This window comes from Lissotriton helveticus, chromosome 2_1, assembly GCF_964261635.1.
Source record: "Lissotriton helveticus chromosome 2_1, aLisHel1.1, whole genome shotgun sequence".
Lineage (NCBI taxonomy): Eukaryota > Metazoa > Chordata > Amphibia > Caudata > Salamandridae > Lissotriton > Lissotriton helveticus.
Window position 1 is genome coordinate 167,613,648 of NC_136059.1, and position 26,532 is coordinate 167,640,179.

The following is a 26,532-nucleotide window of genomic DNA, read 5'->3' on the forward strand; positions in this document are numbered from 1 at the left end:
TGCACACGAAAGGGAAGTTTTGTGTTTGGTCCCTGTGGAAGTAGGTCATCCAACTGAGGGGCTAATTACAATGTCGTTCGGAAAGGATCCAAATAAGATTCGGAATCTCAGAATCCAATTCAGAATTTATGTTTCCAATCCAATCGTACATCTTTCCAGATGACCGATTAGGATGCCCGGAAACCATACAGGCTGTCTGATTCAGTTCTGAAAGGCATTCGGACAGCCTGAGTCTTTCGGAGCCAAATCGTACAGCTCTATGGACACGGTTTCTGAGTAAGGGATTACGATGAACGATTCGGACAGCCGTTCCGGTTCGGTCTCTCCAACACAAAATGGCTATCAGAATCGGATTTTGGAGGCCCGTTGCAGGCCCCCTTCACCCTGAGGCCTTCAGTTGGGGCCTGTGGGGGTACCTCTCTTTCCAAACGTGCACAATGTGGCAGGCACCATGGGTGCCCACCACAGGGTGCAAGATTTTCCCCAACCACTCATTTTTTCAATGGGAGCATGTGTTCTCGTTCGGAGCACAGGCTCCCATTGAAGTAAATTCGAGTCCGACCGAACGATGTTGGGAAGCATCGTAATCAGTCGGTTGGACTCGCAGAACCAGATTAGGTCGGAAGAGTTTCAGAACGACATTGTAAACGGCCCCTGAGTGTCACAAAGTCCTTCTAAAGCGATGTCTATGCTTCTGATGAGGTCTGGCTTTTTCAAAGATCTCTTGAATGCATTTGACTCAGTGCTTAATTTGAGCCGGTGATTTCCAGTGCGTGGCACTGGCAATTAATTGGCAACTCTGACACGTGACAATCTGCCACAGGGTGGCGCTGTCTGGTTAATCTATAGCTGACCACAACAACAGTTAATTATTGAATATACATACAAAATTACTATTACCTACCCCCCAAGCAATTCTTATAGCTTTGGATGCCTAAAATAGTCTGAATTGTCACACTTGTAGGAGTGTGATGGTTAGTAGGTGTATTGTAACATCATTTTCAGTGCTGGCAAGGGCAATGTATGGTGCTAGCTGCAGTGGCCTCCTGACGAGAGCCAAGACACTTTTTTTTCACAAATTAAGAACTGGCTGGACTGGCTTAGTGCATCCTGCAGGTATATGTGGAGGCCTGGCAGGTGAGATGTGAGCTGCCTCCCCTCTCCCTCCATGATAGGTGTTGTCAGTGGGTAGAACACGAGGACTCTTCTTATCTATCTAGCATATTTTGGTGAGTCACTGGAATATGCTGCACAGATACATTAAATTCATCTATTTTAATTTCATGCTCCAGCAGTTTACTGGCATGACTGCAGCTGTAAAAGTGCAGAATAAAAAGTACTTTAACTGATCCTGTGAACAATGGCTAATGTGGCAGTGGTGTGGAGCTGGGCCAGACACCAAGGCAAAAAGAACAACATATAAAATAACTATTTTGTCAACCTTTCACTCACGAGTAACTGTATGTAACGTAATGTACACACCTTGAATGAAAAAAGGAGCAAATTAAACTTACCTGTATTGTTTGTTCTGCTAGGAAAGCTCAGTTGGTTAATACAATCACTTCAGACTTTGTGTGTGTGTAGCCAGACGCCACTGAATTGAACCCTGGTTGATGTACTGGGGAATAGTAACATACTTACAGTACAATGAGGTCCCAGCCTGTGACAGAAAGCAGTCTGAATATGTATGTCATGAGTTTTAACAGTGTATTATGCCCAGTATAGGATACACTGCCACCACTGCTTAATTTGAGCCAGTGGTTGCAGGTGGGATACACCGGTACTCATTTCTAGAAATCGGGTCTTTTTTTTTTCTCATCAGACTTTGACCCAGAGCAAGAGAGAGAAAATGACACAAGGGGTAATGAAGGCAGGATAGACAGAAAACCTGTGAGAAAGGGAATACCCATGTATTGAAACTAACCACAAAAGTGAGATATAGGGGTGGGGACTTTATGTGGTGGATTAAAGATGCATGAGGTGGAATCCAGTGGCGGCCGACTGTGGGGGAAATGTGTGGCGGGGGGGGGGGTAATGCAATTTTTTTTTTTTAAATCACTTACCTGTTGCTGACGCCCACTTCGCACTCCTCTGCTTCAGTTCCTGTCCCAGGTGTACCTGGAAAAGCATCACGACTCCCATCCAATCCCCATGATGCTCTCATGCTACATGAGAGCAGTGTGGGGATTGGTCTGAGCGGGCTGCTTTGACGCTCCGCTCAGGATGGGGAGTCTTTCCTGTTTCTCCAGGCCAGCAATTCAATACAGCTGATTTGGAGAAACCTAAGTGCGTATGTGTCGGCCAAACGCACATGCTCACCTAGAAGTGCATAAACCAGTCCTCCTCCCCCCTCCCATGCCCCTGCCCTGCCCTGCACATGCAGGCTCAGACCCAGCAGCTAAAAAATAAAATGTTAGTAAGATATTGTTTTATTTTTTAGCTGCTGCCTCTGAGCCATTGGGGCGACGCTCCTATGCCATTGCGGAGGAACCACTGCTGGTGAAATCAAGACTACGCAGCCTTTGTATTTAGCACACAGATACTCTAGAACCAGCTGGGAACCTCTGAGAAAGAAAAGGGCCCTGGTACTTCTTCTTTACAGATTAAGCACCGGCTGCCTCAGCTTCAAGCATGTATTTCATACAGGGTAAGACAGGCTGCATTGAGGATATGAAAGGGCGTCAAAAAATATGTAAATAGATTCAGTATTTGGTTTGAATGGTTAGAGTGCGTTCAAAAATTATATTTCGGTGATCGAAGAGGATGGCGATGACACAGGAGGGAGAAGTGATGGCAGAGGGAGGTGAGGACAAGGTGGGCCAATGACCCAGTGAGGCGATGGCAGAGAAAAGGGGGGATGATGACAGAGGAAGCGGTGGGGGGGAGGTTCATGGCAGAGGAGGAGGAATAACAGTGATTGCAAAGAAAGGTGATGACATGAAGGTGTGGGCAGAAGAAGAGAAGATCGGAGAGGGTAATGGCAGGAGAGGTTAATGTTGGGAGCACCTGGATACCCTCGCGGGTGATTAGCCTTGCTCTTCAAATCCGAGTTGATTGATTGTTTGATTCAATCAATCAACCAATCAATTTGAACCACTCAATTTGATCTTTATCATGTACAAAAGTATCCATTAAAACACAATAAAAATCACATGCAATTACAATATAACACATAAATAATGAAAACATTCAATTTTGATTGATTGATTGATTGATCGATTGAGGTTTTCGGGGCTTTAAACTAGGATACCTCAAGGAATATTGATAGATTATAAACAATGTAAAATTGCCGCAAACGTAACTTTATGTTGCAAAATGTCCCTTTTGGTGAGCTACAGTTTCCATGTTGCTGCTGCAAACTCCTGGGGTCTGTCTATATACAGTTACAGCCATCCAGCGATAAAGTGTGCCATCTTTTACAGGAACCTGTTTGCAAGCTTTGCTGGGCCCCCAGAGGATCCGCAGGACCCACAGGTGTAGAAAAGTCAGCCCATACCGCACCCGATGCCCAGGCTGCTGGTGCAGGGCGACTCTTCGTTTCCATCTTGTATAATTACCAAATAAAGAGACGGGCACTGGAAGCAGGAAAACAAGGAAAAAGGTTTATTACTCATGAGGAGAGCATGTCATTTGGGACACTCGCATAGTGTCTTCGGGAGGTGCTCTAACAAGTTTCTCTGAGACTTCGCCTTTTATACACAGGTTCGTGGCACACAGGCATCCTTTTATTACAATCAATACATTGTGTAGTATGAAGGTATTCCAACACGTGGCTACAGTAGGGGCCCTTATCCTTCATGCAATAGGAGGGGGCTGTCACGCAGCTGAGAGTTCTGCTGATTCCATTGGAATGTGTGTGCCTGATCGGATCTCAGGGGGCGGGGCGGCCATGATCAATAGTGGCTTCTTTCAAGAGAGACGAGTGCATACAGTAGTGGGCAATAAACTGTATCCTCGGGCTAAGGGATGACCCGCGGTCCGTGCAAACAATTAGGTTCAGAGGAAGAGGTCATCACAGGAGGGGTATTCATGGTAGGAAAGGAGGTGTTGGTCAGGCGCGGGGTGTGATTCTCAGAGACAGAGTCATGCGGGAAGGGAGGGCTCCTGACTTGTACATGTGAGAGCGGGGGTGGTCAGGGTGCATGGGGGAAGTTTGCAGGGTCAGGGAAATGTGCCGATGATCGATCGTGAACAAGGAGACCATGATACCTAAAATGGCTGTCGTGTACGTGTGTGCATGGGTCTATGCTAGCGGGATAACACAGTCAGTGTTTTAGCGATATACGTTCTGCTTACAACAAGGGGTACAGTGAACACAAATGAACGCCGCTTATGTGTATATACATTGCCAATTTCAACAGTCGCCGCTTTTAAACATAGCTAGTACATTTGTGTTTACCCCAACTGAAGGAGTGTACATATAGTCATGTGTGGCCAATTAAATAACGTTCGTCAAATGCTAGAAAATTGCATACAGTCATATGCAGTCGATACAATTGGCGGAATACGGTACATGTGAATTTACATGTGCTGCGTTATTCATAGATCGGCATAACACGTAGTCGAGGGCAATCAGGAAAAATGTTCCGACATATTATAGACTCAGGTTCTGACTTTCTTTTCAATGACATCAACATATAGTAAAAAGTGCTATATGAGACCTTTGGACTTAAGTGACCGAAAACATTTTTGAAAGCAATAAGAATTGAGGGAGGAATTCAGTTTGATGTAAACAACTAGTCAAGGGGTAGGTAGAAAGTTCAGGAAGGGGGGGGGGTCTTAGTGAAAATGTCTTTTTCAACGACGAGCCACCACTGGTAGACTCTGTTAGTCCGTTTTTCTTTTCGTTGGCGCTTTTGAGCACCGGCGGTGGAGCTATAAGTCCAGCTCGGAATCATCCTTACGCGTTGCAGGGTGCGATCAGTCCTCTGCTGTTAGATCACAGTCCTGTTTCCTAACTGATCTTCTTAGGGGTGCCTAATGCTGGGTACCTGCGTGTCTTTCTTTTTCCGTGGCAAAATCCCAGTCCATAGTCAAAGTTTATATGAAAAGAGTTTGTTGAATAATCGAGGGAAGAGAGGGCGGAGTGGGGCCAGATCTTCGAACACACCAAGAGACCAAGGGAGCAAAGGACAATGAGCAGGCAAGCCCAACAGTCGGACTCAAAAAAGGGGGACGGGGACTTCAGGCACGAGTGGGTCAGCAAGTCGAGGGCTTCAAGGTAGCCCTTCATTCTTTCATCTGCCGAGTTTGAGAGTTGTGCCTTGTCCCGCGTCTCGTTGCTCTGCGGCTCCACCTTTGGTTGCGGTCACATGTGCTTCATGATCTGTGGCCAGGCTGTGCGTCACGTCCAGCTCCTCTCCTCCGGTTATTATATCTTTAAATGAGTAGAAAACAAGTTTTTAGAAAAACGGGCAGGAGAAGACATTTATACATCTCAATTCCGTCCCCAATCCTATGTAGGCGGGGGATAAGTTCATCGGTCACAGTCAGAAGTCGTTATTTATGGAGTCTGTAGGAGTGCATTGCTATGGAATTCATAACCCTGTTCGGCGCTCATTCGTGACGTACGTGGAGAGAAATTGGACCTTTATACACAGTGTATCATATCAAATTCAAAATCGAGTCCTTATGTAGCGACTCGTCCTTCCCTTTAACCCAAGCATCGATAATCTTACATCTCCCTTCGGGGTCGGCTAACTCTTGTAAGTGGGGCGTTATCGTCATGAAGAAGGGGGAGGGGGTGGACGTAAAACATGGCTTTCCTGGGGAATGACCGTTAATCAAGGTCATCAATTATGTTTCGTGGGTAGCTGACAGGTGGCTGGGGTTAATCGGGGGAAACGGGGACGCTTTGGACAGGGAGCTGGGGTCGATCGGGAGAAGTGGGGTACTCTGGACATTCGTACTCAAGGGCAGAGGAGCGAAGTAATTTGTGCATTGGGAATTGCATTTTTAGCGAACTGAGAAACAGAAGGCCATTGACGTTATAGTCCCCCCATAGAAGGCCAGATTAGGGGACATCCGTCATCTTACCTATCCTTTCCTTCATTACCAACTCGGGTTCTATCGTTTTGCAGAAAGGAGAGGTAGTAATATGGCAAGTCACAATCGTTTTGGTTTTGGTCAATTTTGCTGAACACCTTTGTGTTCGTGGAGTCCAATTAGGTTCGTGCCGGTGGGGCACAACGTTCTTGCATAAGGGAGGAGGGAACAGGGGGGCTTTAGAGAGTGAGAGTGAGGGAGAGGGAGAGGGAGAGGGAGAGGGAGAGGGAGAGGGAGAGGGAGAGGGAGAGGGAGAGGGAGAGAGAGAGAGAGAGAGAGAGAGAGAGAGAGAGAGAGAGAGAGAGAGAGAGAGAGAGACCGCACTCTAAGTGGTCCATTCAGTACACGTGTGACATGGAGAGAGAAAGAGAGGGGGAGAGAGAGAGAGAGAGTGAAACGTGTACAATAATGGACCATTCAGTGCGCGCACAACATAGAACAACAGGGGTTAAGTAATACGGAAACACAAACGGAGGGATGACGTAGATCCATACATCACGTACACACAAACTCAGACGGGGAAGACAGTACACGTACACACAAACTCAGACGGGGAAGACAGTACATGTATTATACACAAAAATCCAAGACAAAACATAAAACAGTTATTGGCCAAAATTATCCTTTTCTGTATGAGGCATCTTTGTAATCCTAAGCTCTTTTGTTTACCTTTTTCTTCTCTTTTATTTATCGGCTGCCCTTACTGGTGGCTTTGATTGTACACACTTACGCCGTTGGCAATTGGTCATGAACTGACCTGGTCGGGCTAATGCTCACGGTGGTTTATTCGAGTCATTTTTAGCAAGTGCGTTTCTAGGCTGAGACAACAGTTGGTGTCAATTGGAGAACAATGGGGCAGCTTTTAGTTACATGTCTATGAGGATGCGAAAAGGAGGTAGTAGGTCTTTAAGTATCGGCAATATCCCTAGTCCTCCCGTCGGAGGGTACTTGTGTAATCCTTACCTCGGAATTTTCCTTAAACTTTCCCTATTTAGTTAATTGTGGGGTGCTTATTCATTAGCGCACGTCATTTTAGTTGTACTATTCGGGGTGCCAAGCGAAGTTATATTTTGTTGCTTCCCCTTTAGGCTGCTCTCCCAGGCGCTAAGTTCAGAGAGAGAGAATAGTCATTGTTTGCTTGTTGCTGTTAGGTACCATAATCAAACGCCTTTTTCCCTTCTTCTTCGTCCGCTAGATCACCGTTTTCTTTCTTTGTATTCTTAATCGATGTTCCAAGGTGGCCTGCAGAAAAGAGGGAAAAAAGAAGGGGGCAGCTTTTAAGAATACATCAGCGCGCATAAACCCGAAAAGGCTTTTACTTACTACATACGCGGTCTATCTCCCCGGAACGCAGTTCTTGCCAATTCGGCATTTAAGCCCAGATGAACCTTTTAGTGTGCGAGAGATGATTATCGGAAGCCGGTGGATAGCATAGGTCACCCAAGTGTGGTATTACGGATCGTATGTAGGGAGGCCAGATGGCACTCCTTTGGAGCGACTTAGGGGCATTTTAGCACAATTTTTCTGATACAGGTAGCATATAAAGTATAGGCTGAATTCCAGGGTCTTTTAGTGGTGGCTTTAGGCCGTACAAAGATGCGCAAAGTACATACAACACAAACCTGTACCATTAATTTTTGCAGTATCTCTGCGTACTATACTTTTTAATCCTTAAACAGTGGTCATTTATTCGAAACTTACTAATTCACACGTGACAACTACGTTTGCTTTTTCCAGAAAAATCTTTAATAAGAATGTCAGTGCATAAATATGGGCCTACAACCCCGTGGGACGGCCACAGAGCAGGCTGGAACTGTAGATGTGGGGATACTTTATTAGTAAAAACTTTAGTGGAGTCGGTGGTCGTTTATTTCATAAAAAGTGCGAAAAGTGCAATAAAAATCATATTGAATCTTTAGTGTGAGGGAATATCATAAGCATCGAAATTTCGAACTTTCAATAATCATGATGCGCCAAACTCAACAACAATTCATTGTCCGAATGTTCAATCAATACCCATCTGATGTCAATTTACCGTCTGAACACATAACCAGTACCCATCCAATATCAAGTCTTTGTTCGAACATATAACCCGTACCCATCTCATATCAATTCATTTCCCGAACTGACAGTATACATCCTATATCAATCCATTGTCCGAACTCATAACCAGTACACATTCTATATCAATCTATATGTTTAAAAAACTTCATACATATCCTATGACATCAAGGCTGAGCAATCGGGGTACAATAAGGAGTTGAGAGTTTCATTTGCATCGGCGCCATTTTGGGTGCAGTCAGGCAGAACCAGGCATAGTCTAAATCTCTACTAACTCGTGGTTGGCCCAGAGCTTTCTTTGGCAATCCAAAAGTTCCGTTAAAGGGCAATAGAAAGGATCGGTGGTCTGAACCATCAGTCAAAAGGGGAGGGAGGCAACAATCTTTTTCTACCGGGTCATACTGTGCTTTCGCCGGAACTGATCCGAACTGTAGTCTGCAGGATTCTAGTCATTCAAACTGAGGCTGGCGACAGCATGGGAGCGCCGACGTCCTGCGGCTACATTTCCGTCGTTCCGAGGGCAATCATGGCAGTCATTCCCCATCGGGGGTATCTGCGGGAGTCGGGGACTCCCGCGGTTCCTCTAGAATCTTCAAGGTTGTGGAGAACTATGGTGGTGGAGTCAACAAGTGACCGGGCCATTCCTTCGTGCTGGGCCCGCTCTTGCCAGGTCGATCGCCATTTTGAAAGTTCGGCAACTACCGGCGATCGCGGGGTCAAAGGAGCGGACGGGCTCCACCCTGCCGGGCGAGGCGTTGCAGCATCGCCACAGTGGAAGAACCCTTTTTCCGGGCGCCTGGAGCGCTGAGGGTGCAGCTGGGAAGCCTCCACCTGGGGAGGCGGGAGAGGCTTGTTCGCACCGCCTCTCCCTCCCAGCGCACCCCACGGCGTCTCGCTCGACATTTGTTATGGCCGGACCAGGCGATGAGGACGGGGGGGGTCGGAGGCATGTGCAAGACATCCCCCCCCAGAGTTGTCGCAGCCATTATAAAAGAAAGAAGTGGCGCCTGGCATGTTGTCGCTGCCGTTACGGAAGAAAAAAGAAAGAAGTGGCGCCTGGCATGTTTTCGGGTCGGGCCTCTGGTTGATGGCGGCCGGACGCTCTTCGCCATGACTGGGGGAGAGAGAGAGGGTCAACCTGCAATTCTCCAGTGTTACTGCCACCGCGGCCGGATCCCGTCGGCCTCGGCCTCTGGTTGATGGTGGCCGGACTGGGAGAGGGAGGGGAGGGTCGAGGACACGGACATTCCCCCCCCTGCAACTCTCCAGGGTTGTCGTAGCAATCCCCTTGGCCGGGTCCCTTTGGCCTCGGCCTCTCCTCCGGCTACACCCTACGTGATGATCTCCGGCCGACTGTTGGCAGCAGGACCCGCCCTATATGTGTTGCTTCCGGCTGGGCGTAGCCGCAAACTTGTTGCACTTTGGAAGTTTCCAGAATGGGGCGGATGTCTGTTGCTTTGTATCTTTCCCAAGTTGCCGTTATTTGGGCGTGGCAGGCGGTGGGACAGACATGTTTGGGGCAGTGAGGGGCAATGAAACCTCGTTGCCTTGTGACCGTTGCAATATCACGCTTGGTTTCTCTTACTGTTTTCAGGTTTCTTATTACGGACTTTTTTCTAACGTTTCTTGTTTCTAGGACACTCATAGGTTTTATCGTTAAGTATTGTTATCGTTTCCTTGTTCGTTATTTAATAAAAAGTTCATCAGTGGCCTACTGATTTTCGCTTTCCTATTCTTTTCTTTCCAGGTGGTTTCATGCTAAAGTTTTCTGTTAACAGGATATAGTGATCACTTCGCTATTATTGTATATGTCCTTTTCACTAGGGGTGCTCTCTGGTCGGGCCAGATGACCTTCCTCTAGTAAATGGTCCGGGTGAGACTGGCGTATCAATCAGTGGGGAGTAGATAGGCATGACAGATTACAACGGGGGACAAAGGTCCACATTACCTACCCTTCACTACTTGCAAAGACTAGAGTATGGCGACTCTGTGCTCGTTTGCAAAAATAGAGAATACCTCCAAAAAGAACCAATTCCAAACAGTCAATGTTCGGTCAATCAATCAATCAATGAGGAATGAAATAGGTACGACGTGTTAAAGGTTTGCGTTACCTACCCTTCACTACCGGCAAAGGGAGGGAGAATATTCCTATTCTTCCCCGTTTGCGGGCAGAGAAGATCCTTAAGAGAACCAACTTCGAACAATTCAATGCTCGATTCAATCAATCAATCAATGGGGAGAAAAATAGGTATGACGGATTACAATGGGGACAAAAGTCTGCATTACCTATCCTTCACTATCTGCAAAGACTAAACAGAGTATGGCGACTCTGTGCTTGTTTGCAAATAGAGAATCTCTCAGAAACAATCAATAAGTAATACTAGTATTTTCAAACAATCAATCAATCAATTTCGCAATTCGTCGTGTGTCACGACCTTACCCGGACCGGACCATGTGGACAGTTCTTCGCCTTCCTTTTTCCAGCGCCCGATCGTTCTCTTTTCTCCATGTTTTTACCGCAGCAGTCCTGTGGGATTCCAGTCAGGACAATAGGTCACTTGAGAGAGGTCCGTTCGGAATCGGTGAAGTTCATTCAATCGGCAGCCGGACGAGGGCCCTCTCAAGGCAGGTATACTCCAATCATTTAGATGTTCACCCCATCGTCTGGACCTCTCTTACCGGACCTTATGTCGCTGATGGGCCCCGCGTTTGGGACGCCAATTGTAGAAAAGTCAGCCCATACCGCACCCGATGCCCAGGCTGCTGGTGCAGGGCGACTCTTCGTTTCCATCTTGTATAATTACCAAATAAAGAGACGGGCACTGGAAGCAGGAAAACAAGGAAAAAGGTTTATTACTCGGGAGGTGCTCTAACAAGTTTCTCTGAGGCTTTGCCTTTTATACACAGGTTCGTGGCACACAGGCATCCTTTTATTACAATCAATACATTGTGTAGTATGAAGGTATTCCAACACGTGGCTACAGTAGGGGCCCTTATCCTTCATGCAATAGGAGGAGGCTGTCACGCAGCTGAGAGTTCTGCTGATTCCATTGGAATGTGTGTGCCTGATTGAATCTCAGGGGGCGGGGCGGCCATGATCAATAGTGGCTTCTTTCAAGAGAGACGAGTGCATACAGTAGTGGGCAATAAACTGTATCCTCGGGCTAAGGGATGATCCGCGGTCCGTGCAAACAATTAGGTTCAGAGGAAGAGGTCATCACAGGAGGGGTATTCATGGTAGGAAAGGAGGTGTTGGTCAGGCGCGGGGTGTGATTCTCAGAGACAGAGTCATGCGGGAAGGGAGGGCTCCTGACTTGTACATGTGAGAGCGGGGGTGGTCAGGGTGCATGGGGGAAGTTTGCAGGGTCAGGGAAATGTGCCGATGATCGATCGTGAACAAGGAGACCATGATACCTAAAATGGCTGTCGTGTACGTGTGTGCATGGGTCTATGCTAGCGGGATAACACAGTCAGTGTTTTAGCGATATACGTTCTGCTTACAACAAGGGGTACAGTGAACACAAATGAACGCCGCTTATGTGTATATACATTGCCAATTTCAACACAGGTCTGAGCTGGCTCCTGCAGTCTCCGTTGCTCTGGCTTTCCTGTTTGCAAGCTTTGCTGGGTGCCGGCAGGACCAAGGCAGGCTCCTGCAGTCTCTGTTGCTCTGGCTTTCCTGTTTGCATGCTTTGCTGAGTCCCCGCAGGACCGAGCAGGCTCCTGCAGTCTCCGTTGCTCTGGCTTTCCTGTTTGCAAGCTTTTGCTGGGTCCCCGCAGAACCGAGGCAGGCTCCTGCAGTCTCTGCAGCTCTGGTTTACGGAGATAATTAACAGACTCTGCAGCTCACAGGGGAGGACGGCTGTTTGTTAGCAGGCTTTTGTTCTGTGACCGGCCCAGGATAAGCAGACATTTCAAAGAAAACCTGCAAATGTTTTTACTGCTGACAATGGAGAGCGCGGATCAGAGTCAATTCATTCAATTCATTATGTCTTTATTTCGAAATAAAATTCATAAAAGACAACATACAATACATAAAAACATATAAAAAACTACAGTGAACATATCCCCAAATACCTAAAAGAAAGTTACAGGCATACGATATGTAATTCGTATCATGGCAATTAATTTAAAAAGTGTTCAATTTCTTGGTACGAATCAGCCACGCCCAACCCAGAAATTTAGCCACACAGATCACAGAAATCTCAGATCTAATACTACGAAATTTCTGTGGGGCTTCCAGGTATCCCCTACAATCCAAAATTCTACACAATGGTTTCAGCCATTTCAATCGAGGGGCTCTGTATGCTGGGCAAGCAAAAAACATATGGCCAATGCTTTCTACCTGGTCTGGACACCAAAAACATTTGTTACTTACATTCTTCGCCCACTTTGTAGTAAAAGAATTAATGGGTAAAGAACCTACACGAAACTGGTGATAGAGTTTACGATCCAGGGTTTTACATATCAAGTCCCAATAGGGCTCGAGGGAAGGAGTCACCTTATGAGTTAAAAAAAACCCCGTTAGGTTCTTATCCGAAGATTGGGTGACCAGGATAGATTTTTTCAAGGCCCAAAAAAGATCCTTAAAAGCTTTTTTAGGGGGGAAACTGGATTGCCCGGGGTTAATCCACAGCTCAGGGAGGCCCATTGTGTGCAATATGTGTTTGACTTCCCTGAGCCAGGGGATGCTGTGTGCACCCCACAATGATTTAACCTCATCCAGTTCACGGGCGAATAGGCTGAGCTCTGGAGTCGTCCAAAGCCGAAGCCAGAGTGCCACTAATCGAAACTGTGCCATCTCGTCTAGGGGTCTGCAACCTAGGTCTAATAGCAGTGGTTTGGTGGGAGAGGATTGTGGAAGCCCTATCAAGTTCCGCAGGAACCTATTCTGAGCAGTGGCCAAAACTGACAAATCCTTGTAACCCCAGATGTCAGCTCCGTAAAGGGTTGCTGCATTGACCTTGGCTTCATAGATTTTTAATGCTGGAGTGATACGTTTAGTCAAGGATTTTTTCTGTTCTTGCAATAAACAACCCGTGAGACGGACAAATTTAAGATTTAGTGCCTCCAACTGGGGATTCCAACTAAGTTGGTAATCAAGTGTCACACCCAGATACGTCATGACCTTGACCTGTTCAATTGGGGCACCATTCAAACTAACTGAGCTTTTAATTGGGGTTTTCTTGCTAAAAACCATAAATTTAGTTTTGTCTACGTTGATTTGCAAGTCATTATTCCTACAGAACTCTGCAAACCTGTTCAAGGCTGACTGTAACCCGCTCCGGGTTTTAGAAAGGAGCAGGGTGTTGTCGGCAAAGATTAGCATCGGATAGTTTGATCCGCCCAGGGATGGTGCATCAGTCTGTGTTTTGTTAAAAAATTGGACTAACTGGTTTATGAAAAGGAGAAACAGGGTGGGAGCCAACACGCAGCCCTGGCGCACCCCCCGTTGGACTGGGAAGCTGTTGGTCACCTGACCCTGTTTCCCCCACCTTACTCGGGCGAAATTATCCTCATGCAATCGCATGACTAATTCCAGGAGTTCGACAGGAAAGCCCATATGTCTAAGAGCTTCCCATAGTTTCACCCTTGGAACTAAGTCGAAAGCCGACTTAAGATCAACGAATGCGGCATAGATGACCCCTCCACCCAGGAAGACCACCTTCCAGTAGAGCATGGTGAGCCGGAACACCTGGTCTATGGTGCTAGTGCCCAATCTAAACCCTGTCTGCATAGGAGAGAGTATGTTGTTCTGTTCAATCCACCCCTGGATTCTTGCTAGGGCCATTCTTGCTACTATTTTTTTAAGTGAATAGATCAGGCTTATGGGGCGATAGTTGTTAGGCAATGATCGATCCCCTTTTTTATATATTGGCAATATCTCAGCCCCTTTCCAGGATTGAGGAATCCTTGCCCCTGCTGCGATAGTATTTGCCAATAGGGTGATATATGGGACCCATAAATCAAGATTTAGTTTAAAGAGGTCCGCTGGGATAGCATCTAGACCCGGGGCTTTACCTGACTGGACTGAACCTAGGGCATGCAACGTGTCTGAGGCGGAAAAAGTGAGTTGGTCCCCAGGGTTTATGGATAGTGCCCCCACTACAGACTCGATTACCAATTCTCGCTCGGCGCTCATGTCTTTAAATTGGGCTGAAAAGAATTCCACCCAATCCAGAGCAGAGACATGGTTGACCGGTATTTGGGAATCAGGATCCCTACCCCACCTAACAGTCTCCCAAAATTTCACTTGATCAGATGACTTGCACGCCATAAGAAGATCTGACCAATAGGAATCATCCCAATCCCTCTTAGCTGTCCAGAGGGCCTGTTTGTAAGACTGCCTAGCTTTCCTGATGTCATGAGGGATCCTAGATTTAACAGCTACTATTAATTTACTGTGGGCCTCCCTGCAGCTCTTATTATACCATCTTTTGTGCGCCTTAACTGTCTTATTTTTTGATGGCTTGGTGAGGAGACTTTTGAGATCCATAAAACACTTCTCATGGAGATTGATAATTAAAGAATCGACCCCACCAGAGGGGGATAAAGCTGTCATCCTGCCCCTTGTGTCTAAAACCAACTCCTCTATTTCACGAGTGAGCTCTGGGTCAACTATGACCCTGGACCATTTAACTCGTCTTCTGTTGTCACACAATACTGTGTCGGACATTAGGCAAGTTGTTTCCAGTTGACAATCACCCAGTCCGGGTACCCTAAGACCCAAAGAGAGAGGGTTGTGGTCACTCTCTGGCCTGGGCTCTACCCCCATATCTATTACGCATGACCAAAGTTCTACATTGACCAATATGTAGTCAATGCGACTTACACTAGTCCCATTATCAAAAGTTGGTTTCCCGAGACTATCAGACGGAGTGCGGCCGTTCACTGCCCGTTTCTTCCACCTCCTGTGAGGCCATGCAATTTGCTATCAACCCCTCACCTCTGTTTAATTTTAAGGGAATATTGATATATCGCCCTCCGGGATCCAAAACAGCCTTTCTAAATAGCATAAATACTATGATGGAATCAGTAGCCACCGAAAATGCCTTTACGATTCTAGGTGACTTGAACTTCCATCTGGATCAAAGTCACCTAACGGATTCAGCCACCCTTATTTCCGATTTGGAAACTCTAGGGCTCAAACAACGAGTTATGTCCGCCACTCACCAAGCCGGCCATATTTTAGACCCCATTTTTTCTAACTTGGAAGGATTACAAATATCTAACATCTTACCTATGCCATGGACTGACCATTATGCAATTTTTGCAAATATCTCTATCAATATTTGTTGCAATAATAATCCCCCTTTTATCCCCAAGCAGTCCTTCAAAGATTGGAAAAATATCAATTTGGATGACCTAAAGCTAACACTGGATCATACGCGCCCAACGTTGTCGCTAGAGCCAAACTTAGCGCTTCAGCAATTTCATACCTGGTTGGGTCAGGCAACAAATCAGTCAGCCCCTACTAAAGAACTCTCCAAAAATAGATCAAAACCCACCGCCCCCTGGTATAATGAACAACTAAGGGTACAAAAGCAAACTAACCGTAATAAGGAAAGACAATGGAGAAAAGGATATGATACAACTAGCAAAGTAGCCTATAAGGAAGCATTGGCACTTTATAAGGCCATGATTGTTAAAGCCAAAAAAGATTATTACACCGACCAGATACAGAAAGCTAAAAATTCTAGCAGATTATTGTTTCAAATTACTAAAACACTGTCTGGCAATTCCCCTGACCTCACCCCTCCTCCATCACAACTGCTATGTGATTCACTAGCCTCCTTTTTCTTCACCAAAGTGGATGATATCTATCAGGTCTTCTCCACTAATTCAAACGGGAGCAGAGTGAAGCCCCCTACTTTAGCTCCAGCTAACATGTTCCTCAGCTTTCATCCAGTTACGGCAGAACAAATAAAAACTACGCTGTCTACTATTAAATCGGGATCATCTCTCGACCCCTGTCCACTTTCAGTACTCTTACCAGTAATGGACTCTATCATACCATCGCTGACTGAGGTGTGCAACTCCATTCTCCTATCAGGTAGCTACCCTGACCCCCTTAAAAACACCCTATTAAAACCTCTTTTAAAAAAACCATCCCTGGATAAAAGCGATTTAAAAAACTACCGCCCCATTGCAAATTTACCTTTCATGGCGATGGTGACTGAAAAAATTATGAATATCCAGATTTCCGAATTCATTGAGGAACATGACCTCCTGGACAACACACAATTTGGATTTAGGAAATACCATGGGACTGAGACAGCCTTGATTAAGGCTGCTGATGACATCAGGGTAATTAGGGATCAAGGGGGTACAGCCATCTTAGTTATGCTAGATCTATCAGCAGCCTTCGACACGGTCGACCATACTATCTTGGTCGATCGTGTCGAGGGACTTGGCATTTGTCACACTGCCAAAGACCTAATAGCTTCCTTTCTTGCTAAAAGAACACAGGCTGTCATCTTAGGACCCTTCCAATCGGCCCAACTGTCATCTCCATGTGGAGTACCTCAAGGCTCATCCCTGAGTCCGACACTTTTTAATATCTACGTGTCGGACCTTGCTAAAACCATCAAAGCATATGGGATGAGCCTAACCTCCTATGCCGACGATACCCAACTTGTGTTGGCAATTAAAGGGGATGGAGATCTTGTGTCTGAAAAATTCAAGAAGGGACTGCTGGGTATAGGAGAATGGATGGCCACCAACTGTCTTAAATTAAACTCAGGAAAAACTGAGGTACTCATTTTCGGACCCCTTTCCCCAGCCTGGCCATCAAGTTGGTGGCCAGAGGCTTTCGGCACTCCTCCCATCCCAACTGCGAAAGTCAGGAACCTCGGTATCATCTTTGATGAGGGTCTTAACTTCATGGATCATGCTAACAGAACTGTGTCTGTAGCACATATGAAGTTAAAGATGATAAGGAAAATACGGCCTTTTCTTCCTGACTCAGCCATCAAAACCCTGATTTCCACTCTTGTCCTTTCGTCTCTGGACTATTGCAATGGTCTTTTCCTTAATGCTCAGTCCAGAGTAATTACCAAACTGCAGACGATTCAGAATGCAGCCGCCCGCTTGCTTTCGGGCAAGACAAAATATGAATCTATATCCAATGATATAAAGGACTTTCACTGGCTCACGGTGCGAAACAGAATCCACTTCAAGTCTCTCTGTATTGTGTTCAAAGCACTCAACAATCAAGGTCCCCACTTCTTGAAGGAGCAATTGCAACAATATAAACCGAATAGAGCTCTACGATCAGCCACCCTTAACCAACTGGTCATTCCCCGTACGAAAACCGTCACCTGGGGCGACCGGCGCTTTCTAGTGGCCGCCCCAAGGCTTTGGAACACGCTTCCCCCGAACATCAGGGCCAGCCCTTCTCTTCTCCAATTCCGCAAGCTCTTAAAGACCTGGCTATTTGCCCAATGAGCATCATGTTCCTATGTTGTCAGTCACAGATAAATGGTTTATTAGCGCCAAGACGCCCACGGGTAAACAATGCGCTTTACAAATATCAAAAATAAATAAATAAAATAAATAAGCCCCCACTCCAGGCAGAATCCCAGCCAGTGGAGGGCCGCCTCTGTGCCCCTTACGCCCTTGCTTATGGTCAGTGGGGGGATATTCCAGGCTGTATCTTCATCAATTCCCACATCTTCAGCCAAACTAAGGATGGGTTCGTAAGAGCAGTTCAGGTCACCTGCTACTAAGACAAAATGATCACCACTGTGCTTCTTCAGAAGACTATCTAGATCGTTCAAGACCGGTTGCTTCCTACCACCCTGGCAGCCTCGGGCGTAAATATTAATTAGGAGAATGTCCTTGCTGTTGTCCCTTCCAAGGCTAATACAAAGGAGGTCGGCATTCTCAACCAAGATTTCCTTAGCTCGGAAGCCCAGGGTGTTTCTGATCCACACCACAAGTCCTCCGGAGGCCCTACCCCTATGGCCCTGTACGGCGGGTTTGTAATAGTTCAGGTAGCCTACTCTAAATAAAGGGACAGTTGCCCAGGTTTCCTGAAAAACGACGATATCGTGTGTATCGATAAAGTCGACCCAATCGTCGCCATCCAGGCGACCCCTTAGCCCTGCAATATTCCAAGAAGCCACCATAATTGTTCCTACTGGGCTACTAAATGGGGTAGTCTGCGATGAGCCCAAGTCACCTGCCCTGATCTCAGAGGAGACGGTGACATGACCATGGACTGGACTAGGTCCTTCGAGGGAAGTTGAACAATCCATGCGGACTACTGGGACGGTTGTGGGGGCAGACACCTGAAGGGGATTGGATTCCATGGAGCACATTGAAGCGTCAATCCCCCCCAGTCAATCGACCTCATCCAAACAACCGAACATATTGGAAGTAGGAGCCCCTACCCACCAGTTGTTTTGACCTTGCCAACCATCCCTTCGTCCTTTCCGTCTGAAGTTTTGGACTGTTGACCAAGTCCCCTCTATCTCAACATTCTGCCGTGGAGGGTAGAAAAATGTAAGGGGTCTGACGACAATAGATGAATCGTCTTCACGAGAGACCCATGAACAAAGATGCTGAGCTGTATGGGGGTCTGCGAAGGACACTACTATGCAGTCACCCGCAATAGACTTGCGTGTGGGGCCTACCCAAGGTACTCTACGTGCCATTAGTACCCTGCTTCTAAGGTGGTTAGGAAGCTGTCTATTTGCGTTGAGCCAGTAAATGACCTTGTTTTTTAGCGACCAATGGTTCTCTTGGATTTGAGGATCCAGGACAGGCACGCCAGCTAACACGATAGCATAGGGTCCAGCCTCAGGTGGCAAATCAATGAAACCCCCACGGAAATTTGGACGACTGGATTGCTGTGGAAATGTACTCGTGGTTGCTGGCTGGTTAGGCTGGTGTGGAACAGCTTGTGTCTTCGGTTTAGATGGTGCTATGCTTTGGGGGGGACGGGTGGATGGGGCTGGGGTTCTTGGGATATTAGCAGTGGGGTTACAGACTTTTGTACGGGGTTTAGGTATGGGTTTGGGTATTGGATGGGGCATGGCCGGAGGTTCTAACACCGGAACCTGAGAGGGACAATCATTACCCTGGAAAAACCTGGCTTCCATTTGTTTAAGACCAAGGCTAGCCAAGGTAACTATGGTCTTGTCCATTTCTAGTAAGCTGTTTTCGATACGGGAAAGTCTCAGTTCCAGAGGAGTCAGAAGCTGTTTTAAAGTAGCCCAAACGGTTTTAAGAAAGTCCTCGTCACCCCCCCTGTCCTTCCCTGGCTCACTCAACCTACCCTCAGTCGGCCTCTCATCGATATTAACAAGAAAGGCCCCCATTGTTGGATCTAACACAGCGCTAGGTAGACCAGAATCATTTTCCCCTCCCAGTGGGCAAATATTAACTTTTGAGGCCTCTTTATCAGCCCCAGGTATAATCAGCGGTCGTCGACTATTAAAAAATTGGGACCTCGCAATTTTGGCCTTTTTGCGTGCATAGACGGATCTGGCAAGACATTTCCTTTTGTGGGTGTCGACTTTTTTAGTGTTGGCAGCTTGTTTACACAATTCCGGATTACTCGAAAAGCCTATACCAGCCCCGGGGGCATATGGTGCACACACCTCGGTGAGCTTAAGCGGTGACGGTGATGAAATAGGAAGAGGCTCAGGTAAAGGTTTAATTGGGACATAATGAATGTCCGCCTGTGTTAACAATGATCGTGGGCCAGATGTACGTTCCGGGGTTAAGGCTGAGGCTATTTTCCCTAGGGATGATTTTTTAGAGGACGCTAAGTTCAGGTAAAGCCTTCGTGCTGCTTCTAATTCCAAGGATACCCTGTGTTGCATTTTGCTGATTTCCACATCAATGGCCAAATTGGTCTTAGTGAGGAAATCGTCTAGGGTCCCATTGGGCTTATTCACCCCCTTAGCAGTTTTACTGCGACTACCCCGTGTGCACATAGCGGATACAAGAGATTATAAAAAATATCGGGGGTGGAATATGGTAGTAACGAGGCAAGGGGGGTGGCCCAGGCCAGGCCTCTCAGGCCTCAAACGGCCCGCTCTTAGCCCGGTCTTCGCCCCGTGCTGTGTCCCGTGCTGCGGGAGGTTAGATCTGGGATATAGGGACCGTAGAGGGCAGGGGGCGGAACAACAGGAAGAGCGGACCGGAAGGTGTTACACGGTCTCGCAGGGACTCCTGGGATATGGAGTCCCCGCAACGCTCGCAGCCCCGCTGTTAGCCACAACCCAGTGCCTGGTCTACGTCCTCCAAGGCAAGTGTGCAATCCCCCTAGTTCCGAGGTTAGCCTTCAAAGTCAAAGTCCTGGTGCAGAAGCGGGCAGGTCCTTCACAGTCCTCAGAACTCCTCACGATGTGTGATTCTTAAAAACGGTCCCCGTTACAAGAACCTTGAAGGACAGCCATAGTCGGGGAGGGTTGGATGAGGAAGCCATATAAGAGCAAAGCTGTGGAGACAGACTTTAGGCTCGCCATTGTAGTCACAGCAGGCCTAACAAAAAGAGCACTTGTTAGAACTGTAGAAAGAATGAGGCTTTGACGTCATGCTATTGTCTGCTTGTTGATGCATAGGAAGTGTGCCACTCTCTCCTGGCCCACACCAGGATATGAGTCAGGCATGTGCGTTATTTTTCCTTGATGCCATGCTTGAGTTCAGGGGCATCTGTGGAAGGCAGTGGGGCTGGTACAATTGCTGAAGTGGGGGTGCTGCCTCTCGACATCAATTGACTGAAGTGCCTTAACTGTACTTTCAATGCCTCTGTTATATATTTTGATATATTTGTACCTGGCTTCATACAGTAAGAACCACTTTATTCATGTACGCAATAGAAAACCTCTGGAACACTGTGGCCTCCTCTTTTCACCTGTATCCCAGCACAGTGTCACTAACATAAGTAAAGTAAAGTCCACATTTGTAAAGCGCACAATCACCCGTAAGGGTCTCTAGGCGCTGGGGGCCGTCGGGAAGATTAAGCGAGCTATTGCCCAGAGTCACATGGTGCTGGGCTAACCTGCCGCCGGAGATCGAACCGTGGTCCCCAGATTCCAGTGTCAGTCGCCCTGGCTGCAGCGCCACACCTCAATGCACTAAACATGCAGCAGGAGAAAGCAACAGTAAACACAGCACTGTGTGTTAAAAGAAAATAGAAGCACTTTGTCTCCATGTCTCAGTGTCCTGGAAGAGCGCCGAAGTGGTCCCCATATATAACAAGCATTTGCAATGCAATAGGTCTCGCATTAGGAAAGTTTGAGCTATTGGTATTGTAAATGACACATTTATTATTACGTGTTGGTTTTGAAAATAGCGAAATTAATAGCTTTGTCATTTACAATGCCAATAGTTATAACTTTCGCAAATGTGATACCTATAGCATTTGTAATGCAATATGTGTTGTATTTACATGACTTAGATGTATTAATATTACAAATAACAATGGCTTTTAATTTTTTTTAATAATTAATACTTAAGTCTTATTGTTATTGTTATTTATAATGGCAATAGATTAAACTTTTGTAAATAACTTTTGTGAAGATTATGTTCAGTGTATTTTATTGTGACGAAAATCCAAGAACAGAAGTGAAATATTAACATCTTTTTGTGACATTTGTAATAAAGCTTGAAACATTGAGAGAACATATTTGAACCAGTTGTTGTTGAATGGTTGCACAGATTGATTCTGTGGTGGCGCTGAGTGATGTTGTGGTGGCAACTAGTGATGCTGTGGCGTTCAGTGATCCTGTGGTAGCGCATAGTGTGTTGTGGTGCCCCTGAGTGATGCTGTGGTGGTGCTGAGTGTTACTGTGGTGATGCGATAGATAGATTAAGTGAGTGCGATAGATAGATAGAGTGAGTGCGATAGATAGATAGAGTGAGGGCGATAGATAGATAGATAGATAGATAGATAGATAGATAGATAGATAGATAGATAGATAGATAGATAGATAGATAGATAGATAGATAGATAGATAGATAGATAGATAGACAGACTGAGGGCGATAGATAGATAGATAGACTGAGGGCGATAGATAGATGGAGTGAGGGCAATAGATAGATGGAGTGAGGGCGATAGATAGATAGAGTGAGGGCGATAGATAGATAGATAGAGTGAGGGTGATAGATAGAGTGAGGGCGATAGAGAGATAGAGTGAGGGCGATAGATAGAGTGAGGGTGATAGATAGAGTGAGGGTGATAGATAGATAGTGTGAGGGCGATAGAGAGATAGAGTGAGGGTGATAGAGAGACAGAGTGAGGGTGATAGATAGATAGACATACTGAGGGAGATAGATAGATAGATAGATAGATAGATAGATAGAAAGATAGACTGAAGGCGATAGATAGATGGAGTGAGGGCGATTGATAGATGGAGTGAGGGCAATAGATAGATGGAGTGAGGGCGATAGATAGATGGAGTTAGGGCGATAGATAGATAGAGTGAGGGCGATAGATAGATAGAGTGAGGACGATAGAGAGATAGAGTGAGGGTGATAGAGTGAGGGCGATAGATATATAGATAGATAGATATGTTAACGCGGGGTTTCTGGTCTCTAATTACCTTACCAGATCCCTAATCATGTCGACTGAATCGTTGGTACCTGTCATTGAGTAAAAGACAATCTACTACTAGGTTAGTCAATTAAGAACTTAAACCACTCTAAAGAACCACTTACCACTGGGAAAGGTTAAAAAGTTTTAATTCAAAGTCAAAAGTATCTGAAGATACAAACATCTCAGAATAAGATTCAAAAGGTATACAGGTATTAGTACAAAAAGGTACTCTCTGAATATTCTCAATCGACAAAAGGAAATTATCAAAACTATTTCAAAGAGCATGAGTGTTGCAAGAATCGCTGTGAGTTGCAACTTGAGAGTCATTTACAGAAAAGAAAAATATAAGTTAGTCTGTCCCTACACTAAACTAAGTGACATCCCTACTTAACAAGATCTTTACCTAAAAAGGTGTCAGCAGTGGTGACTTCCGAAGAAGATCACACACTTCTCCTAGTCTCTGAATCAAGTTGGTTTCTTTCAGTTCTCTATCTGCCTACCCATCCGCTCTCTAAGGCTTCTCAGATCATCTGCCCTCACTCCACCCCGGGGTGCTATCCCTAATACAAAATCACATTTCCAATAGGAACGCCCATGTCGACGCCTCTCACGTGGTGCAGTTTTGAGCGGCAAACTCCGTACTGGTGCTCCTCGGGACTCTTCTTTAAAGTTGACCTTGCTTCCCAGGCTTCTTCTTCAGCGAGACAGTACCCCCTAAAATTCCTGAAGACTCCTCCAGGCCTGCGCCTGGCTCTCTTGAACAAAGGAACCGTTCATCATAGTACTGATTAGGGCTCCTCGCACCTGCGACAGACACATGTACTGTGGGCCTCAAATTCCAACCTCCACCATATCTCGGACCATAAAACATGTGTAAGGATTCTCAGTTAGTGCCTAGCACAACTTTCCCCTAACGAGCACATTTTAGATCAAAGGGAATGACTTGGTCTTTTCAGGCCTAGTTGATTTACATACTGCGGGTCTCTGCCTTCTAAAACATTTCCTTTCTTTGGTTTAAACAGTATTTTAACTAACACGTATTACTATAGTATAATGCAACACATCTATATAAAACATATATTTCAATTCTATGATTAAATACTTCTAGAAACAATGTTAACCACGTCTCACATCAGTTCAGCAGCACTTTATCTTTACTGTGAATTGCCCTGCGGCCTACACATTCTCATTGGTTTGCTAGGTTTCATTTCCTTTACACACAATCACTTAACATGAGAAACGTGAGGTTTCACATCATTCTAACATTTCTACATTAGTTTTCATACTGCTATAAGTACCTCTATGCTAGCTAAACACACTTATATAAGTTCACTCTATGAATATAACACTTGTGTGCAATACAATTTAAACTAACACTACGTGCTTGTAAATATGGTGTACTTATACATTTTTTCAGATTTGTGCTCTCTCAGTCCCCCCTTTGATGACTTTCAGGAGTCATCACCATCAAAACAACATCCCTAAAATGTAGGATCTTTCAGACTGAAGTTGTTGCAATACCCTCTTGTTTCATTGTCTCTAGAGCCTTCAGACTCTTATATTGTGTATCCTGCATCGCAGTCAGTCTTTTCTCCTGTTCCCTCATGGATCTCTGCAACCTGTTTGCTCTATACCATTGGTACAGTCGCACCAATCCCCACAAAGTGATTACACAAATCACAATTATGATGATGGGTTTCAATATGTACCAAATGATACCCTTTCCTAAATTGGAAAACCAACCTCCAACTTTACCCATTCCTTGACCTACTTTTTCCCATACATTTATCTTTGTCAGATCCTCTATTTCATGATGAATCGCAGTAATATTTCGTATGTACTTCTCTAGAGGTTTTGAATTGTCTGGAATGTAAGTGCAACATTCCTGGACCTTCAAAGCCTTACAGACTCCGCCCTCCTTGGCTAACAGAACATCTAAAGCAAGTCGGTTCTGAAGAACCATTGCTCTTATCGATTGCATCACTCCCTCCACCAGCATTAAGGATCTAGCAGTACTGGCAGATAACCTATCTACGACTGTAGCCAATCTTCTAATTTTGATGTCATTCAGTATCAATCCCAAGAGAGGGAATGCAGCACCAAATACATCCCCAACTACCTCTTCAGCACCTAGATCTCTTCTCCCTCTAGTTGGAATTCCTCTCTTTGTCGTTTCTAAATTCTCAACATGGTATATTTTGGGGAAGACAATTGCTAAATAGCATGATCCATACCAATTATCTGGTAGCTTCACATATGCATTTCTTCCACATACAAAATATACATTTGGGATTGCTTGCATCTCCTTCAAAAAGTCTTTGGAGTAGTACTCCAATTGGAAAGCATGTTCACAACTGACTTGACCTACATACATATTCTCATAATAGGAGTAACTTCTGTGAAAGCACAGTTTCCCCCGTTTCTCCTTGTCTAAAGCAATTGGACCAAGGCTACCCTTTCTTTGATGTATCCTTTCTTCCTTGGTCCAATCTGTTTCCCATTGTCCTGAAGCTTTTAGAATCTTTTGCCTCCTGTATCTAGTATCCACCTGCCCTATAAACTTTTTCTCAATTTCTGACACTTGACAAGTCAGATTATTTCTTCGGGCATGTGACGTATCTAACGTTTTCCATGGAATGAAAAATTTCTGTAACCTGTCTTCACACTTGTAATAGTCCCACTTATTCAGATGCTTATAATTTGGGACCTCTGGCAATGTCGAGTCAAAATTCGAGAAATAATACTAGAACCCATCTCGTCCATAGAATATGCTCAACAACAAACTACATGTGATTCCATACGTCAATGGAAGATGATGGTATCTGATACCCTCATCCACAGAAGCTGGTAATTGCATACAAACGTAGCAATTCTTCGCCTCCATGACATCAATGTATTCGTATAGCAACTTGGCATAAGCATTTGACCTAAAGTTCCCCTGTGATTCGTCAACATGTAATCTTTTGATCTCAGCATCTAGCAAAGCCTTTTCTTTCTCGGTGTTTTCTCCTTTTACCCCAGCAACAGTGGTAGGCTTTGGTGTTGATGCTTTCTTTGTTTCTGATCTTGCCTTTGTTTCATTCTCATGTCCCACTATATATGATATAGTAACTACTAAAACTATAAGAGAAATCACTACCACTAAAAGTGTGCCTACTATGCATTTTGCCCTGCGGTTCGGGTTGCCAGTCTCCATGATCTCAAACAGTGTAGCTCTGGTCGTCGTTCTCAGCAAAGTCTCTTACTTCTTCTCAATGTCTTTTTTTCTTTGCACAAAGACTCTCTTCATTTGAACCACAATGTCTTTTCTTTGAACCACACTTGGAAGCTGACAATTCTCTCCCGCAAGAACAATCATTAAGTTCTGTAGAAATAGACAACTCTAGCCCTTCTCCATCCACTAAAATAGAAGTCCATAGTTTCTGTCTTCTTCCATTTGGCACTAGGTTATCTTTTTTGATCTGTATTAACAAATGTTCTTTATCAAAGTCTTTTTAGCAATCTGAAACTATGCGTGTTCCCAGAAGTTCCACCACTAGCTCAAATATTTCCATACGAAGAAGGACTCCCTCCAGTATTGGACATCTGGAACAGCAACACGGAAACTCAACAGTCTCAAATATCAATTTTCTTATTCCGCTCAGGAGAGGAGGATAGACGATGTTGAGTGTCAGCAGTCTTTCGACCTCCAATCCTGGCAATAGGAATCTTACTTCCACTGTGATGATTGGGTCAGTTCTGGTCAGGGTCACTTCCCTCACCCTCCCAGCTCTGCGTCCCTCGGACATCTGCAGCGAGGTAGGTCCACTCAGGTGTAGAGTATCTTCTGCTAGGCACTCGTACTCTCCTTGATCTCCTTGGACCCTCCTACTCTT